This window comes from Piliocolobus tephrosceles, chromosome X, assembly GCF_002776525.5.
Source record: "Piliocolobus tephrosceles isolate RC106 chromosome X, ASM277652v3, whole genome shotgun sequence".
NCBI classification, from domain to species: Eukaryota; Metazoa; Chordata; class Mammalia; order Primates; family Cercopithecidae; genus Piliocolobus; species Piliocolobus tephrosceles.
Window position 1 is genome coordinate 69,642,358 of NC_045455.1, and position 18,833 is coordinate 69,661,190.

An 18,833-nucleotide genomic window follows, 5' to 3' on the forward strand; every position below is an offset into this window, starting at 1 on the left:
CTAGGTATTTTATTCTCTTTGAAGCAATTGTGAATGGAAGTTCATTCCTGCTTTGGCTCTCTGCATGTCTGTTACTGGTGTATAAGAATGCTTGTGATTTTTGCACATTAATTTTGTATCCTGAGACTTTGCTGAAGTTGCTTATCAGCTTAAGAAGATTTTGGGCTGAGACGATGGGGTTTTCTAAATACACAATCATGTCATCTGCAAACAGGGACAATTTGACTTCTTCTTTTCCTAACTGAATACCCTTGATTTCTTTCTCTTGCCTGATTGCCCTAGCCAGAACTTCCAACACTATGTTGAATAGGAGTGGTGAGAGAGGGCATCCCTGTCTTGTGCCAGTTTTCAAAGGGAATTTTTCCAGTTTTTGCCCATTCAGTATGATATTAGCTGTGGGTTTGTCATAAATAGCTCTTATTATTTTGAGGTACGTTCCATCAATACCGAATTTGTTGAGCGTTTTTAGCATGAAGGGCTGTTGAATTTTGTCAAAAGCCTTTTCTGCATCTATTGAGATAATCATGTGGTTCTTGTCTTTGGCTCTGTCTATATGCTGGATTACGTTGATTGATTTGCAAATGTTGAACCAGCCTTGCATCCCAGGGATGAAGCCCACTTGATCATGGTGGATAAGCTTTTTGATGTGCTGCTGAATCCGGTTTGCCAGTATTTTATTGAGGATTTTTGCATCGATGTTCATCAGGGAGATTGGTCTAAAATTCTCTTTTTTTGTTGTGTCTCTGCCAGGCTTAGGTATCAGGATGATGTTGGCCTCATAAAATGAGTTAGGGAGGATTCCCTCTTTTTCTATTGATTGGAATAGTTTCAGAAGGAATGGTACCAGCTCCTCCTTGTACCTCTGGTAGAATTCAGCTGTGAATCCATCTGGTCCTGGGCTTTTTTTGGTGGGTAGGCTATTAATTGTTGCCTCAATTTCAGAGGCTGCTATTGGTCGATTCAGGGATTCAACTTCTTCCTGGTTTAGTCTTGGAAGAGTGTACGTGTCCAGGAAATTATCCATTTCTTCTAGATTTTCTAGTTGATTTGCGTAGAGGTGTTTATAGTATTCTCTGATGGTAGTTTGTATTTCTGTGGGGTCGGTGGTGATATCCCCTTTATCATTTTTTATTGCGTCTATTTGATTCCTCTCTCTTTTCTTCTTTATTAGCCTTGCTAGCGGTCTGTCAATTTTGTTGATCTTTTCAAAAAACCAACTCCTGGATTCATTGATTTTTTGGAGAGTTTTTTGTGTCCCTATCTCCTTCAGTTCTGCTCTGATCTTAGTTATTTCTTGCCTTCTGCTAGCTTTTGAATGTGTTTGCTCTTGCCTCTCTAGTTCTTTTAATTGTGATGTTAGAGTGTCAATTTTAGATCTTTCCTGCTTTCTCTTGTGGGCACTTAGTGCTATAAATTTCCCTCTACACACTGCTTTAAATGTGTCCCAGAGATTCTGGTATGTTGTATCTTTGTTCTCATTGGTTTCAAAGAACATCTTTATTTCTGCTTTCATTTCGTTATGTACCCAGTAGTCATTCAGGAGCAGGTTGTTCAGTTTCCATGTAGTTGAGTGGTTTTGATTGAGTTTCTTAGTCCTGAGTTCTAGTTTGATTGCACTGTGGTCAGAGAGACAGTTTGTTATAATTTCTGTTCTTGTACATTTGCTGAGGAGTGCTTTACTTCCAATTATGTGGTCAATTTTGGAATAAGTGTGATGTGGTGCTGAGAAGAATGTATATTCTGTTGACTTGGGGTGGAGAGTTCTATAGATGTCTATTAGGTCTGCTTGGTGCAGAGATGAGTTCAATTCCTGGATATCCTTGTTAACTTTCTGTCTCATTGATCTGTCTAATGTTGACAGTGGAGTGTTGAAGTCTCCCATTATTATTGTATGGGAGTCTAAGTCTCTTTGTAAGTCTCTAAGGACTTGCTTTATGAATCTGGGTGCTCCTGTATTGGGTGCATATATATTTAGGATAGTTAGCTCTTCCTGTTGAATTGATCCCTTTACCATTATGTAATGGCCTTCTTTGTCTCTTTTGATCTTTGATGGTTTAAAGTCTGTTTTATCAGAGACTAGGACTGCAACCCCTGCTTTTTTTTGTTCTCCATTTGCTTGGTAGATCTTCCTCCATCCCTTTATTTTGAGCCTATGTATGTCTCTGCATGTGAGATGGGTCTCCTGAAGACAGCAGACTGATGGGTCTTGACTCTTTATCCAGTTTGCCAGTCTGTGTCTTTTAATTGGAGCATTTAGTCCATTTACATTTAAGGTTAATATTGTTAGGTGTGAACTTGATCCTGCCATTATGATATTAACTGGTTATTTTGCTCATTAGTTGATGCAGTTTCTTCCTAGGCTCGATGGTCTTTACATTTTGGCATGTTTTTGCAATGGCTGGTACCGGTTGTTCCTTTCCATGTTTAGGGCTTCCTTCAGGGTCTCTTGTAAGGCAGGCCTGGTGGTGACAAAATCTCTAAGCATTTGCTTATCTGTAAAGAATTTTATTTCTCCTTCACTGATGAAACTTAGTTTGGCTGGATATGAAATTCTGAGTTTAAAATTCTTTTCTTTAAGAACGTTGAATATTGGCCCCCACTCTCTTCTGGCTTGTAGAGTTTCTGCCGAGAGATCTGCTGTCAGTCTGATGGGCTTCCCTTTGTGGGTAACCCGACCTTTCTCTCTGGCCGCCCTTAAGATTTTTTCCTTCATTTCAACTTTGGTGAATCTGGCAATTATGTGTCTTGGAGTTGCTCTTCTGGAGGAGTATCTTTGTGGCGTTCTCTGTATTTCCTGAATTTGAATGTTGGCCTGCCCTACTAGGTTGGGGAAGTTCTCCTGGATGATATCCTGTAGAGTGTTTTCCAATTTGGTTCCATTTTCCCCCTCACTTTCAGGCACCCCAATCAGACGTAGATTTGGTCTTTTTACATAATCCCATACTTCTTGCAGGCTTTGTTCATTTCTTTTTCTTCTTTTTTCTTTTGGTTTCTCTTCTTGCTTCATTTCATTAATTTGATCCTCCATCGCTGATACTCTTTCTTCCAGTTGATCGAGTCGGTTACTGAAGCTTGTGCATTTGTCACGTATTTCTCGTGTCGTGGTTTTCATCTCTGTCATTTCGTTTATGACCTTCTCTGCATTAATTAGTCTAGCTGTCAATTCTTCCACTCTTTTTTCAAGATTTTTAGTTTCTTTGCGCTGGGTACGTAATTCCTCCTTTAGCTCTGAGAAGTTTGATGGACTGAAGCCTTCTTCTCTCATCTCATCAAAATCATTCTCTGACCAGCTTTGATCCGTTGCTGGTGATGGGCTGTGCTCCTTTGCAGGAGGAGATGTGCTCTTATTTTTTGAATTTCCAGCTTTTCTGCCCTGCTTTTTCCCCATCTTTGTGGTTTTATCTGTCTCTGGTCTTTGATGATGGTGACGTACTGATGGGGTTTTGGTATAGGTGTCCTTCCTGTTTAATAGTTTTCCTTCTGACAGTCAGGACCCTCAGCTATAGGTCTGTTGGAGATTGCTTGAGGTCCACTCCAGACCCTGTTTGTCTGGGTATCAGCAGCAGAGGCTGCAGAAGATACAATATTGCTGAACAGCGAGTGCACCTGTCTGATTCTTGCTTTGGAAGCTTCCTCTCAGGGGTGTACTCCACCCTGTGAGGTGTGGGGTGTCAGACTGCCCCTAGTGGGGGATGTCTCCCAGTTAGGCTACTCAGGGGTCAGTGACCCACTTGAGCAGGCAGTCTGTCCGTTCTCAGATCTCAACCTCTGTGTTGGGAGATCCACTGCTCTCTTCAAAGCTGTCAGACAGAGTCGTTCGCGTCTGTACAGGCTTCTGCTCGTTTATCTGAGCCCTGTCCCCAGAGGCGGATTCTACAGAGACAGGCAGGTTTCCTCGAGCTGCTGTGAGCTCCACCCAGTTCGAGCTTCCCAGCGGCTTTATTTACCTACTTAAGCCTCAGTGATGGCGGGCGCCCCTCCCCCAGCCTCGCTGCTGCCTTGCGGTTAGATTGCCGCAGACTGCTGTGTTAGCAAGGAGGGAGGCTCCGTGGGCGTGGGACCCTCCCGGCCAGGTGTGGGATATAATCTCCGGTGTGCCCGTGTGACAGCGCAGTATTGGGGTGGGAGTTACCCGATTTTCCAGGTGTTGTGTGTCTCAGTTCCCCTGGCTAGGAAAAGGGACTCCCTTCCCCCTCGCGCTTCCCAGGTGAGGCGATGCCTCGCCCTGCTTCAGCTCTCGCTGGTCAGGCTGCAGCAGCTGACCAGCACCGATTGTCCGGCACTCCCGAGTGAGATGACCCCAGTACCTCAGTTGAAAATGCAGAAATCACCGGTCTTCTGTGTTGCTCGCGCTGGGAGATGGAGACTGAAGCTGTTCCTATTCGGCCATCTTGCTCCGCCCCCAACCCTATCAGCTTTTTATATTGTTTTAGATACCTGTTTTAGTTTTCCTATCAGGGTCCATAGCTTTTACTTCTTTTGTAACTCTTTTTGGCTCTGTCTCCTGGACCCTGCTCTGAGAATTTTGACAAACTGTAAGACAAAGTCTTTGCAGTTGTTGAAATTTGTATTTCATAGGGGAGAGAGAGCTTGGGCATATTGTCTAGTAAAGGTCTAGTTGGCCTGGTGCTGGTTCTAAATGAATCAATGATAGGTGTTCAGAGAAGGAATGGATCATGGTAGATTGTGCTCCTTCATGTAGATCAATCAGCCCGTGTTGATAGGAATCAATATAGCAGAACATTTTAAAGCCCATGTTGCTACAAAAAATAAGATACTAACTTATATTCCCCTAACTTACTACTTTGCAATTAAAATATGAGAAAAACATATTATGAAGATAACATATCATTTAAATATTCTATAATTTGATTCTTCACTCATAAAAATAGTAACCAGATATTGCTGAGTGATTTTATAAGTTGAATTTCTTATCCATCATCTTGAATTTCTCCAAAGAATTTGTTTGTTGTTTGTTTTGAGACAGAGTCTTGCTCCGTTGCCAGGCTGGAATGCAGTGGCACGATGTCAGCTCACTGCAACCTCTGCCTCCCGGGTTCAAGCAATTCTACTGCCTCAGCCTCCCGAATAACTGGGACTACAGGTGCACACCACCTCGCCTGGCTAATTTTTTTGTATTTTACTAGAGACATGGTTTCACCATGTTGACCAGGATGGTCTCCATCTCCTGACCTCATGGTCTACCCTCCTCGGCCTCCCAAAGTGCTGGGATTACAGGCATGAACCACTGCACCCAGCCAAGAATTTGGGTTTTATGAGTAACAAGTTTTGGAACAATTTGCAATGGGTATGGATCCAAGTAATACTTAGTGTTTGTGTAATCTTAAATATCCTTTTCATAAGCATTTATGATTGTCATTTTCTGTCTTTCCCAGAAAGCATGAATCATTATTAATTCTTCTTACAGAAGACACAGAATTGGACATGTTGTAAACTGGGAATTCTTTTGGGCTGCTTCTTTCTTAAGAAATAACTGCTAGATGAGTGAAGCAATAAGAAAATATCCACTGTCGTCACCAGAAAGTGTATCTTGTGAGCCAGTGAATGTGGCACTTAGAAAATCAAATGGCTATATTTAGACATGTATATGCAGTTATATGTCTGCATTATAACTTATTATATTTTCCCTCAAATTAAGCAATACTACTTAGTCATAAAAAGGAACAAAATAATGGCATTCACAGAAATCTGTATGGAATTGGTGAACATTATTCTAGGTGAGATAACTGAGGAATGAAAAACCAAACATTGCATGTTCTCACTCATATGTGAGAGCTAAGCTATGAGGATGCAAAGGCATAAGAATGATACATTGAACTTTGGGGACTTGGGGAAAAGTTTGGGGCATGGCGAGGAATAAAAGACTACACATTGGGTCCAGTGTACAGTGCTTGGGTGATGGGTGCACCCAAATCTCAAAGATCAACACCAAAGAACTTATCCATGTAAACAAACACCACCTGCTCCCCAAAAACCTATGGAGTAAAAAAATTAAAAACTTACTAAGAAAAGGAAACTGTTACTGAATTTTATTTGTATGTCAGAAACTTTTAAAATTGGTAAATCCCATTTAATTTAACATTAACCCAAGACAATTTAAAACCTATTTCTTATGTTTGAAAAAATGATGACTATATGTGCAAAATATTCTAAGTCCTACAGAATGCCAGACTGATAAAATCTAAATTATTATTATGCTTTATGTAAAAAAAATATTTAAACTTCAAACTAAACCTTTTCATCCCTAAAAATATCTACAGTAGCAAATCTGGGGCCCTGCAAACATTTCTCCCAGCAAAACTGATTCCACTCTCTCTTCACAAACTTCTTTACAGAAATCAGGAGCAAGAACAATAATCAAGTGTTGTGTATAATTGTATAATTTTCATTATGTCCAATTTTATATTTTGGATATAAGTGTTTTTTAAGTCAGATATATTTCTTACAGATATTTTCTCCCAGTCTGTCGTTTGTCTTATTCTCTTAACAATGTCTTTCATAGAGCAGAAGTCTTTGATTTAGTAAAGTCAAACTTACCAATTTTTTAAAAAATGGATGGTGCTTCTGATATTTTATCTAAAAAGTAATTGCCAACCCCATGGTCATTTAAATTTTCTTCTGTGTTTTCTTCTAGAAATTTTCTAGTTTTGCATTTTACATTTAGGCATATGACCCATTTTGAGTTAATTATTTTTGCATATGGTTGGCATAAGGTCTGAGTCTGGGTTTATTTTTCTGCGTGTGGATGCCCAATTGTTCCAGTCCCACCTGTTGAAAAGACAAAGACTATCCTTTCTTCATTGAATTGCCTTTGCACCTCTGTCAAAGATCAGTTGACTATCTTACTGTATTGTGTGAGTCTATTTCTGGGCTCTCTATTCTGACCCATTGATCTATATGTCTATTCTTTTGTCATTATGCCTGATTTTGATAGATGAAGAAATAATCTCAGGGAAGTTAAGTGATCATCTCGACATTACACACCACTAAGTTGCAGACTAGGAATTTGAACTTAGGGTTTTTGAAGTCATACGCAGTAACCAGTTCACTAAACTACAGCTACTTCTCTTTCAATGCAGAACCAAAATACGTGACCATTAACTGTAATACCATAACCAGTCTGTTTCCCTTGCATTCTTCTCTTTGACCATATGCCCTACAGCACATTGGTCACATGGAGGCAGAGTTGGCAGAGAGTGGCTACTGATCAGGTAGACAATGCGTTATACAAAGGAAGACCCATTTACTTGTGTAATCTGAACCTTGGTATTGTAAAATTTGAGGTTCATTGCTTTAATGAAATACACACAGGTGCAAATTAAAACCCAAGACTCTTCACAATCTAAGATGGAAGATTTCTGGTAACACTGTGCTTGCTGGATGATGACATGAGCTGCTTATGATGCAGCTACAAAGGGTTTGATTATTGTTCCTGCTTTCTGTTAAGGAGGCCTGGGGAGACAGTGGAATCAGTTTTGCTGGAAGAAATGTTTTCAGGGCCTTCAATTTGCTACTGTAGAAATTTTTACATAAAGAAAGGGCTTAGTTTGAAGTTTAAAGTTTTGTTTTTAAAGGAAGCATAACTTAGATTTATATCAGGCTGGCATTCTATAGGACTTAGAATATTTTGCACATACAGTCCTCATATTTTCAAACTTGAGAAAGGCTTTAAGTTAAAGGTCAGTGTTTCCTAGCTTTAGGGATGGAAGGACTTTCTGGTCATTGCCTCTCAGAGAATTATGCAACCAACAATGAAAGGAAACTTAAGGCTCAAGTTACATTCTTTGGAGCTTGGGCAAGACTTTGGGGAAAATTCTGGATAATGAATGAATTAGAAAACATTAGCCTTGTCACGTAGGACAACGAAGAATCCTGCTTTCCACAAGTTTTATGATGACTCAGTGGAGCTATGGCAGGAGGATAAATGATAATCTGATTAGGATTCTTTCCATTCTCAGATTTTCTAATACAGTTTATACTGGAGAGTGCATTCCAGAGAAGTTAGTATCTGAGATATAAACCTTGTATCTTAATTATTTTATCACTTTTAAAGCTTAAAGTTTAAAGATAATTTAAGACATATGGATCATAGAATAGGGTATCACTGAGTTACTAAAATGCTGTTAGTAGAAGACATTGTGAGATGTTTGAAATATAAAATCTAGATTATCCTGAACAGACCAATAATGAGCAATGAAATTAAATCAGTAATAAAAAAATCTCCCAACAAAAGCCCAGGACCAGACACATTCATAGCCCAATTTTACCAGACATACAAAGAAGACCTGGTACGAATCTTACTGAAACTATTCCAAAAAAGGGAGGAGATATTTCTTCCTAACTCGTTCTATGAAACTAGTATCACACTGGATGGAGATGGAAGCCATTATCCTAAGTGAAATACTCAAAAACAGAGACTCAAATACCATATGTTCTCACATAAGTAGCAGCTAGACGATGGGTACATGTGGACATACAGAGGGGAATAATAGGCGCTGGGGACTCCAAAAGCAGGGAGGGTGGAAGAGAGTTGAAAAATTACCTGTTGGGTACAGTGTTCACTATTTGGGTGATGGGTACACTAAAAGCCCAGTTTTCACCACTATGCAATGTATCCATGTAACAAAACTGACTTGTACTCCATCAATTTATAAAAATAAAAATAAGATAAAGTCTAGGTTCTTTATAGTGAAAGAACTAAGAGATCAAGGTGTTAATAATAATTTCTATACATAGTAATATTGAAATAGATATTCCTTAGGATGTTTTATAAATAAAAATAACTAAGATGAAGTCTCTTTTACTGAAGTAAAATTACTCCTCAAATACTGTTTACTGATATGTTTTGCAGTATAATCTTAGCAAATCAAAGTGTTCAGAACTCCAAACTTCCTCTCAGGCATAATAATGCTTTATAATATCTATATTTCAAGTGTGGGCTAAAAGTCTTGCCATGCATATTCTCAGTGCCAGTTTTAGACTTTTACACATATAGGAACTAATAATTTTCTATTAGAACTAATGACTGTAAATGAAATCATTTCTAAACCTTACAGGAAAAAATAAAACACATTTTGTTGATGTTTGAAGGAAGCTTAGAAGTTCTTAAATCCAACCTCACTACCTTTAGACATTAGTAATGATTGCTGAGAACGTAGTGCCCACCTGAAGTCCCAGAACACAATGTTGACAGAGGCAAATCTCTGGACCCTGACACAGTACCTTTTGCACACTTCCATGTTTCTCTTTAGCTTGAAGAGGAATCCTTTCTGTTACATGTTTATTTTAAATCAGTGAAAGCAATACATGCTTATGGAAGATCTCATTAGCTTTCCAGGGACAGGTTCCCTGTTGAACTTATCCAGGGACTCATGTGAAGGCGAATGATGCAAACTGAGTGTGAGGGTGCCAGGTCTCACAAAGATAGTTGCAACCTTGTCCAAATTATAAAAATGGGAACCTCAGAAGGTGGATCTGCTTCTCCAGAGTAAAATCGACCTGTTCCTTCTTTTCTAGCAATGAATACACTGCTTCAAATGTAAACTAGAAAGGTTTTCCAGTCTTTCTCTACAGGAACGTTGACCTTTAAAGTTCCAGTTAATCAAAGATGTACCTCTAGGTTCAAAGTAGCAGTGCAAAGGGATAAAGGACTAGGACACCTTACAGGAACTAAGATGCATTAACAGCAGGAGTTCTCAAGTTTTAGAATATATAAACACCACCTAAGGCTTGTTTAGAATGTGGATTCCTGGATATTACTAAGATTCAGCAGATCTGGGATGGGGTCTAAAGATCTGCATTTATGTAAAAAAAGAAAAAAAAAAAAAACTACCAAGTGTTTCTGCAGCAGGTGATTAGAGGGTGGAGCTTTGAGAAATTTCTTTTTTAAAAATTTATTTCTTCTAAAAAGAAAAAAAACTGGTTACATGTGCAGAACGTGCAGGTTTGTTACATAGGTTTACATGTGCCACGGTGATTTGCTGCACCATCAACCTGTCCCGTCCTCTAAGTTCCCTCTTCTCACCCCTTGTGTGTGATGCTCCCCTCTCTGTGTCCATGTGTTCACATTGTTCTACTCCCACTTACGAGTGAGAACATGCAGTATTTGGTTTTCTGTTCCTCTGTTAGATTGCTGAGGATGATGGCTTCCAACTTCATCCATGTCCCTGCAGAGAACATAGTCACATTCCTTTATATGGCTGCGCGGTATTCCATGCTGTCTATATACTACATTTTCTTCATCCAGTCTATCATTGATGGGTATTTGGATTGGTTCCATGTCTTTGCTATTGTAAACAGTGCTGCAGTAAACATACATGTGCATGTGTCTTTATAGTAGAATGATTTATATTCCTTTGGGTCTATACCCAGTAATGGGATTGCTGAGTCAAATGGTATTTCTGGTTCTAGATCCTTGAGGAATTGCCATACTGTCTTCCACAATGGTTGAACTAATTTACATTCCCACCAGCAGTGTAAAAGTGTTCGTATTTCTCCACAGCCTTGCCAGCATCTATTGTTCCTGACTTTTTAATAATCATTCTAACTGGCATGAGATGGTATCTCATTGTGGTTTTGATTTGCATTTCGCTGATGATCGGTGATGTTGAGCTTTTTTTTCCGTGTATTTGTTGGCTGTGCAAATGACATCTTTTGAAAAGTGTCTGTTCAAATTCTTTGCCTAGTTTTTGATGGGTTTTTTTTCTTGTGAATTGAAGTTTCTTGTAAATTCTGGATATTAGACCTTTGTTAAATGGGTAGATGCAAACATTTTCTCCCATTCTCTAGGTTGTCTATTCATTCTGATGATAGTTTCTTTTGCCGTGCAGAAACTCTTTAGTTTAATTAAATCCTATTTGTCAATATTGGATTTTTTTTGCCATTGCTTTTGTTGTTTTTGTCATGAAGTCTTTGCCAGTGTCCATATCCTGAATGGTATTGCCTAGATTTTCTTCTGGGGTTTTAATGGTTTTGGGTTTTACATTTAAGTCTTTATTCCATCTTGAGTTAATTTTTGTATACAGTGTCAGGAAGGGGTCCAGTTTCAGTTTTCTGCATATGGCTAGCCAGTTTTCCCAGCATCATTTATTGAATAGGAGATCCTTTCCTCATTGCTCGTTCTTGTCAGGTTTGTTGAAAATCAGATGGTTGTAGATGTGTGGTATTATTTCTGAGGTCTCTGTTCTGCTCCATTGGTCTATATGTCTGTTTTGGTCTCAAATCAACACCCTAACGTCACAATTAAAAGAGCTAGAGAGGCAAGAACAAACTAATCCAAAAGCTAGCAGAGGATAAGAAGTAACGAAAATCAGAGAAAAACTGAAGGAGATAGTGACATGAAAAACCCTCCAAAAAATCAATGAATCCAGGAGTTGGAAAAAAATCAACAAAATAGATAAAACACTAGCTAGACTAATAAGAAAAGAGAGAAGAATCAACTAGACACAATAAAAATAATAAAGTGGATATCACCATTAACTCCACAGAAATACAAACTACCATCAGAGAATACTATAAATACCTCTATGCAAATAAACTAGAAAATCTAGAAGAAATGGATAAATTCCTGGACACAAGGCTAAACCAGGAAAAAGTTGAATCCGTGAATAGACCAATAACAAGTTCTGAAATTAACAAAGTAATTAATAGCCTACCAATCAAAACAAAGCCTAGGGCCAGATGGATTTACAGCTGAATTCTACCAGAAATACAAAGTGGAGCTGGTAACATTCCATCTGAAACTATTTCAAACAATTGAAACAGAGGGACTCCCTAACTCATTTTACGAAGCCAGCAGCATCCTTATACCAAACCCAGGAAGAGACACAATAAAAAAAGGAAACTTCAGGCCAATATCCCTGATGAACATTGATGCAAAAATCCTCAATAAAATACTGACAAACTGAATCCAGCAGCACATCCAAAAACTTATACCCCACAATCAAGTTGGCTTCATCTTTGGGATGCAAGGCTGGTTCAACACATGCAAATCGGTAAACAGAGTCCATCACATAAACAGAACTAACAAAAACCACGTGATTATCTCAGTAGATGAAGAAGAGGTCTTCAATAAAATTCAACATCCCTTCATGTTAAAAACTTTCAGTCAACTAGGTATTGATGGAACATACCTCAAAATATTAATAGCTATTTATGACAAACCCACAGCCAATGTCATATTGAATGGTCAAAAGCTGGAAACATTCTCTTTGAAAACCAGTACAAGACAAGGATGCTCGCTGTCATCACTCCTATTCAACACAGTATTTGGAAGTTCTGGCCAGGGCAATCAGGCAAGAGAAAGAAATAAAGAGTATTCAAATAGGAAAAGAGGAAGTCAGATTGTCTCTATTTGCAGATGACATGATTCTCTATTTAGAAAACCCCATTGTCTCAGCCCAAATACTCATTAAGCTGATAAGCAACTTCAGCAAAGTCTTAAGATACAAAATAAACGTGTAAATATCAGAAGCATTTCTTTACATGGACAATAAACAAGCCCAGAGACAAATCATAAATGAATTCCCATTCACAATCGCTACAAAGATAATAAAATACCTAAGAATACAGCTAACAAGAGATGCGAAGGACCTCCTCAGGAGAACTACAAACCACTGCTCAAGGAAATAAGAGAGAACATAAACAAATGGAAAAACATTCCATCCCCAAGGTTAGGAAGAATCAATATCGTGAAAAGTAAGTTATAGATTCAATGCTATTTCCATCAAACTACCATTGACATTCTTCACAGAATTAGAAAAAAATATTTTAAATTTCACAGGGAATAAAAGAAGACCCTGTATAGCCAAGACAATCCTAAGCAAAAAGAACAAAGCTGAACTTGACTTCAAACTATACTACAAGGCTACAGTAACCAAAACAGCTTTGAGGATTTTCTATAGATGAAATGAAAACTTCAAAAGTAGTTAATTGGCACTTGTTTGTTTGCTGTTTCTACCGCTCCTTTCAAGCCTCATGTGTTTCCTATTATAGATCTTATAATTCTGTGTTTTAAAGTCTAATTATATTTTTAACCCTTTTCTTTCTCTCTTTATATCTATTCATAAAGAGAAGCAATGTTCCTGTAAGACAAAAACTAAATTTAGGAAATACTTTTTATTTTCATGATGTTTCCCACTTTTCACTTTAACTTCCATTGTGTAGACAGATATTTTCACTATGTTTTCTGTTTTATGTGCTCTGGCAACCTCCAAGAATCACAACCACAATTTCAGAATTCATATTGACTTGCAACTCCTTTAGTAAACGACATTTCTTTTCTTGAAGCAGTAAACCTGTGAGAAATTCATCTAATGCAGGGAATTTGACAATTCTCCTTATGAAAATCCCTATCCTGGACAAATATCCTAAGCAAACTAGGTTATCTCAGTCATCTGAAGAAAATGCTTTGTTCTCCAGAATAAAGTTAATGCCCAGTTTGTGTATGGCTTCATTTGTTTCTGACTGGTGGGTTTTAGTTCACATTCCAGTTGCTAGGCCAGTAACCATAGCCTTTTATTAGGGATAAGGAATTTTGGTCTGAATCAAGAGTATGGGTACAAACTAATCATGTTAGAGAGTGGTGTTTTCCGTGTGATGACTAAAGAGATTAAAAAATTAGCATTGTGGAGACATTTTCTTCATATGGATTATTTGGCCTTTGGTCCATGTATTAATCAGAATTCTCTGAAGAAACAAAGCCAATAGAACATCTATCTGTCCATCCATCCCTCCATCCATCTATCAAGAGATACTGACTATAAGGAATTGGCTGACATGATTATGGGGCCGAGAAGTCTCAAGATCTGCAGTTGGCAAGCTGGAGACCCAGGAGAGCCAGTGGTATAGTTCCAGTCCAAGTCTGAAGGCCTGAGAACCAGGAGAACGGAGGATGTAAGCTCCAGTCTGAGTCTGAGTTCAAAGGCAGAAGACTGATGTCCCAGCCCCAAAACAGTAGACAGACAGAGCAGATTTTTCCTTACTGAGCTTTTTGTTCTATTCAGGTCTTCAATGGATTGAATGAGGCATACTCACATTGGGGAAGGCAATCTGTTTCACTCAGCATACAGATTCAAACGTTAATCTCTTTTAGAAATACCCCCACAGACAAATCCAGGGTAATATTTAACCAAATATCTGGGCAGCCCATGGCCCAGTCAAGTTGCCACATAAAATTAAGCATCACAGTCACTTTTCATTTGTTTTCCTCCTATGGGGTTGGTACTGTAAGATAGTTCACAGATTGGTTACCATTTGGGAAGAAAAAATAACACCTTTTGCCCTTGATCCCCCTCCAATTTCCTTAGCATGCCTAGCTGGAACAGGTAGGGGCAAAGGGGCAAAATGAGACCCAGAGCTCCCAGGCCTGCCTCTTCCTAGGGAGAAATAGTCTTTGTGGTTTAAGTGTACGTCTTTTCCATAGGAGACTATAGAAGGACTTGAGGCCAAATCCCATAATAGGCAATGTCATTTTTCTGGCCTCATTTTCTGGGAATATCACCTCAGTACAAAAGAAGAAAACTAGGTAGAATTTGTATGTCCTGATCTTACCTATATATTAGACAGAAGTGACATAAGTTTGTAGTGAATTTTTACCAATAACTGATCCAGGGTCTAGTAACACTCCTTCATTTCGTTTACTCAACAAATATCTTAGTGCCTATTAAATACAGATATCAGAAGTAGAGCACAGAAGTCAGGTGGGATCTTTGTCTTTACATAAAAGAGAAACATATTCTGAGTTTGTTGTTGAATATTTGGTGTGTTTCTGGTGTCTGTGAATCTGAAATCAGTAGTTTTATTAAAAATAGTATGCAGAACCAAGATGTCATTCTAGTTGAGCAACTTTATTTTACTTGTCAAATTTCCCAGAATATAGAATAAGATTGCCAAAATCAGTTTAAAAAAACAAGTTGCTGAGTGAGAGAGAAAAAGCTCTTTCACATCTTGAGTGAGTGTCAAGGGCTGGAGAATGAAGTGACTGCCAGGGCAGGTGGGGTGAGACCCATGAGTGACATTCTGCAGTATTTTCCTGCTGACTTCCCATGCCTAAAAGCATCACAGAGAATGTAAGCAAAGTACTTCAGTGAATTTAGGAATAATAATAATGCCTATTTAACCCCCAGTTCTAACCCAAGTTCATAACCAATTGAGAGATGAATACAGGAATCCTATATCTGGCCATGGAAATATTAGCTTTATTACCAGGAAAGCTACATTGAAGAACATTTGAAATATAATGGCGTGAATTAGGATTTCTAATACAGTGCTATCTCCTCAGACTCGGCCAGGATTGTCTAAATGGTAGTTCTTCCCTATCACGGCAGATTGCGTGGGGCATAAGTTCCTACTCTAGGTGCTGTGATGGACCACTGTGAGGAGAGAAGAGTTTTCCCTCTCTACTACTTCTAATTTCAGAATCAATGAATGCCGATTTGTGGCATATTCTTCAGTGTCATCTTTTTCGGGTTCTTCTCTGGTTCATAAACTTACTTCACTTAAGAGGCATTTTACAATACATTAAAACACACTCCCTATCACCCTCTCTTGGGAGAAGTTAGTCCAGATAAAAGAAAGCTTATGATCTAGCCCCAGTGTCCTACTCAGTTTCAGTAAGGGCTTTAGCCTGTATGCAAAATTTCTCCATGAGGGATTAATTCACGAGCATCTCACCATTCAGCAAGTCATTTATTCCGTCATGCCTAAAGGATAACCCAAAGTTTAAATACTAGAATCATGGTTACTTTCTTACTGCTAAAAAATATCTCCTTTCATTACCTAGAAATCACCCTAAATAAAATCAAGAAGGTACATCTATCCTCAGGGACAACCTGTTCACCTCTTATCTTTAGCAACTCCTCCTTCAGGGAACCACAGCTCACAGTGGCCCAGAACCTTTTCCCCAGGAACCTGCTGTGTCGAGAAACATTGTGTGTTTTATTATTTCACTCTGCTTTACTTCTTACTAACAAGGATACAATTAGGCTTGAACAATAAAACAAATTCTATCACAGTGTAAGCAAGTTTTATGTCTCATGTTATGGTCATGTTTTCTCTAATTAAAGAATACTTGCTCCTAGAAGACCCTAAGCCTACAGCAATGGTGGGTGCCCCTCCCCAAGCCTCGCTGCTGCCTTCCTGTTAGACCTCAGACTGTTGTGCTAGCAATGAGGAGGGTCCTGTGGGCATGGGACACTCTGATCCAGGCGCGGGATATAACCTCCTGGTGTGCCCTTTGCTAAGACCCTTGGTAAAGTGCAGTATTAGGGTGGGAGTGACCAGATCTTCCAGGTGTTGTGTGTCTCAGTTTCCCTTGGCTAGGAAAAGGAATTCCCTTCCCTCTTGTGCTTCCTGGGTAGGGGATGCCTCGCCCTGCTTCGGCTCTCGCTCCTCTCGCTCGTTGGGCTGCACCCACTGTCCTGCACTGACTGTCCGACACACCCCAGTGAGATGAACCCAATACCTCAGTTGGAAATGCAGAAATCACCCGTCTTCTCTGTCACTCACGCTGGGAGCTGGAGGCTGGAGCTGTTCCTATTCAGCCATCTTGGTGTCCCACCTAATGAAATATTTTGTCTAGTATTCAGTCAGGTAAACAAATGCAGTTGTGTCATATAATTATAAACAATGATTTACAATTTTATAGTATTTTTATGTGTATTATCTCATTTAATCTTCACAAGGACTTTTGAAATAGATATTATTATTTCTCCATTTCTATATAAAGAAAAATGGAGCTCAGGGAAGTTGAGCAACTTGGTCAAAATCACTCAACTGCCAACACCAAGAGCATAAACAATAATCCAAGTCCTGTAACTTAAATCCAGCAACCTTTTCACTCTTTTCATGATGACTGTACTCACCACATTTTAAGTGACAGTATCCTAGATAACTTTTTTCTTTTTAAATGAAGGCCATTGGATTTGTTGTCAAAACAATGACTTACTGTCAAAGAATCTAAGAACACCTTAGTTGCTTAAGACTGATACATAGTTTCAGCTATAGAATGTCCTTTTAAATGCTCTTGAAATGTATATTTTGGAGGGTTTCGGGAACCTTGACCTTGTACTATTAACTCAATGTGTGGCCATAAGATATTATCTGAAATAAAACAGAAATAAGAACTAGGCTTCTCCTTGACAAAAGGAACAGTGTGATATAATGTGGAAGTACTTTAGAAGGTATAAGATAGAAGTACTTTACAAGGTATAAGATGGAATCTGGAAGTACTTTAGAAGGTATAAGATACTACAGAAGTATACTAATTTTTAAATCATTCTTTCTAATGTGGGCAGCAGTGATAATATGAAAGCAATTAATAAGGGGTTTTTAATAGATTTCATGATTGTCCTTGTTAGACAGGAATAGTATCCACCATTAATAGTCTGTTGTCCCTGGTTGTTTACCAATGAGTGGCTTTGGGTTTCAATCTTGATGATTTTGAGAGCAAGTTTATAATAAAATTTGCTACAGATATTCCTAACCTATCTCAGGGTTGATTGTGTAAATAGTGTTTCCAAAATAAGAAGCCCATTCAATGGTAAAGCATTATGTTGACTCTGAGCCCTTGGAATACTTTCTGAATTCACTGAAATCTCTGCAAAATCAGTCGGTATTGTTCTAGGCTTTTTGTTTCTTTTTTTCCACAAAAAGTGTTAAAAAATTCAAGCTTTAAAAGAGACTGTTCTTTCATAATGAGTTCTATAACTTAAGGCCTTACAGGGACAAAGATCTTCCAAAATTTTTGACCAGTCCCCTGCTCGCTACCACCATGATCCTTTTATGGTATGTTTTTCTTTTCAATTTTTTTCAACTTAAGATGTTCTTTGTCAGTGTCTAGAAAATTTAGACTAAGGTGATATAATTCATTTTTGGCAGAACTCTGGGTAAACATTTAGAACTTGTCCTTCTGGAGTACAGTTTAGCAATGTTTATTTAATAAATGTTAAGTACCAACTCTGGGCTCCTGGTTAGGTGATGAGAATATTAAGGTGAATGCTTATATGGTTCGTGCTTCTAAGGAACTCAAAGTCTACCAGAGAAGAAACACATGTGACAGATGTGATGATGAGTAGACAGCAGACCTCACCTCTGCAGAGGCCATAATTTGGCTACCCACACTTACAAACCTGCCTCCATGAACCCCGGGTGGTAACACAGGACTGGGGCTAGGACTACCAGAGACCTTCCCTAAGATGTTTTCAATGTACAGCAGGTTAGAGAAACTTCTTTTCTTCCTGGAATGGGAGGTGATAGAATGTGAATCCAGAGTTGACTATAATAGCCATGGAGAACAGATGATTTGAGACAATGGAGATCTCAAAGCAGATTAGAGACAAGAAATCAAGAAAGGCTCTTAACAAACTTGGTTTCTAAATCTACATATCCTGACTCTTTCCATGGTTTGGGTATTGGAGCCAGTTAATTTTCTGTTTTTGCTTGGTCAAAGCTTGTTATATGATAAATAAAATAGAAATTTGCAAAACATTCTTTTCTTACCGTTTACCAAGGGAGTACATTTCAGCCAAATGCATAATAAAGCAACAAATTTCAAGCTGGAAATATAGGGGAATGTGTACGCTACTATCCCATACTACTTTCTCTGCTCTGATTATACTGATGATGGGGGAAAAAAGACACACATGCAATAAGGCTGATAATTTTCGGGCGTATGCAAAGTGAATTTCAGTGGGTTTTAAACCTCATAAGCAAGAGGATTTAGGAAAGCCTGTATAGAAGTCCCAACTCTAGAATTCCAAACAACTAGTCTCTCCGTCCACATTTTGAGAATTCGCAATTGACCTCAGGATTTC